Source organism: Penaeus monodon, chromosome 31 (assembly GCF_015228065.2).
Source record: "Penaeus monodon isolate SGIC_2016 chromosome 31, NSTDA_Pmon_1, whole genome shotgun sequence".
Taxonomy (NCBI): Eukaryota; Metazoa; Arthropoda; class Malacostraca; order Decapoda; family Penaeidae; genus Penaeus; species Penaeus monodon.
Window position 1 is genome coordinate 1,955,714 of NC_051416.1, and position 1,909 is coordinate 1,957,622.

The 1,909-nt window shown below is 43.2% G+C and overlaps 1 pseudogene; it reads left to right on the plus strand.

Moving 5' to 3' along the window:
- LOC119592817 overlaps positions 1-1,517 on the plus strand; it is a 2,968-nt pseudogene extending 1,451 nt beyond the window's left edge.
- Positions 1,518-1,909: the final 392 nt, after the last annotated feature.

Consider the following 1,909-nt stretch of genomic DNA (forward strand, 5'->3'; position numbering starts at 1 on the left):
CCGTTTTTTTTAAAAAGTTAAGCGTTCCTAGAGGGCGGACGTATCGCTAAAAAGGTAAAATTCCTTGCTAAAACCCATATAAAATGCCAAGAAGACGGTTGTTTGTCAGACGGAAGTCAAAGATGAGTCAAATACTTTCTTTGTTGTGGAAGTGTGATGTGTTTTGTATTTCTCTTATTGGAAATGTTTTTTGTACATTAATTGCATAAGTTTAATACAGATTTGACTAATAATTTAGTTTCAAACCTTCGTACAAGACTAGGGGTTTGACTGTTGATTACAGTAACTAGAAAAGAAATTTAAATGTAGGTTATTTTAACTTGCCTAGTTGTTAAGGATCCTTGTCCGAATAGTCTGACTATAGATTTTTTTAAAATCCCAATCTAATTTAGATTGCTTATATTTTTTTTGTAAGCTTGATAGGATAAAGCAAGATCTTTAGCATGGTAGAGGATGCACTTAAAGGGCAAGCTTATTGCATAGCTCTAATAACTAAACGTGATCCAAGTTTTAACTAAAATCAAAATTTGCTTGACTCCAAGAACCTCTTGGACCCGTGCCAAAGGTTAGGTTGCTTAAAATACCCAGCATTCTAAATCTTTTCTTATTTCCAGTTGGCCCTGGGGTTAGCCCTTGTTGCAGCCAAGGAGAAAAGTAACCATTTGGTAAATTACTGACTTTTTTTGGTTATTAACCTACCTAAACCATGCATACTGGGTCCTACAATATCTGGATCTTCCAGGGACACCCGAAGCGAACGAAAGCGTTACGGCAGACAACCACCCTTACTCGAAGCTATGTGAGAAAACAACCTGAAAAATTCATTTGCGGCAACTGCAAGACCTTGATCCAGTGTGGGGAAGGGGCAGGCCTTCACTCGCCACTGCATTGAGGACCACTTCTGTTGGGATAGGCCCAGTTTGGCCCGGTGGTATCTGCTACCCAATAAACCCTGGACTGCACCTGCGTGAAGGCCAACGAGTTCAGAGTGGACCCCTACGACTCTCAGGGGTTTTCTTCTCTTGCAAGGGCTGTTGGCTCCACCCCCGAGAACTACAAGTCCCCAGATGGTATGGTCTTCGATGAAGGCTCGGCACAGTGCCAGACGGCAAGTGGCCTGCCTCCATGCGGGGTGGGCGGTACTTTTGCCAACCCAAGCAACTGCAGTGAATACTACTCGTGCATTAGCCTGCGGCAGTGGATGGCTGCAGAAGTCGTTCATGTGCACCAATGACATGATGTAAAACCGAACAAAAGGATTTATGTGAAGATCCGTGCATGTACCATTCGTGTGCCAGCAGGAAGGCCGTTACCCGCCTTCTGAACAACCCAGAATTACTTTGAATGCTACATGCTTGGTGGCGTGTTGCAGCAGCTACTTTTACAGCTGCCCTGAGAGCTACAGGTGGGATATCGTGTCTCCAGGTGTGGGCCAGTGGTGGAGGACCATGGAGAGCAAGATTCTAACTATGCCTTCGGGCAGTGGCGAAATCCCTGACAACTGTTGTCCAGGTTAGTATAATTTTGATTTTTTCTAAATTGATTTGCATTAATGAAGGAACTAAAACCTAATTGGGTGTAAAAACGTATACTGGGATGAAGGTGGGTGTGACCATTTCTTAACTCTTTTCAGGCCCGGAGAACTTGTTTACTAAAAAGGGAAAACCCTGTCGCAACGCCACAAAATGGAATAGGGGCCAGGCCTTTCGACTTCTGTCTTAAAATAAATATGTTGCTTTTTTATTGAATTGTCATTATCCTGGGAGGTTTGAGCGGTTGGTTAAAGCGTTGACAATGGAAGTTTGTGGCACCTACTTAACTTGGTAATGAATGAACTACATGAAGAAACTTAAAGACTTTGACCAAGAAAAAAGTGGTTACAAAGCCGGCCAGGAGAGGGCTGGCAAAG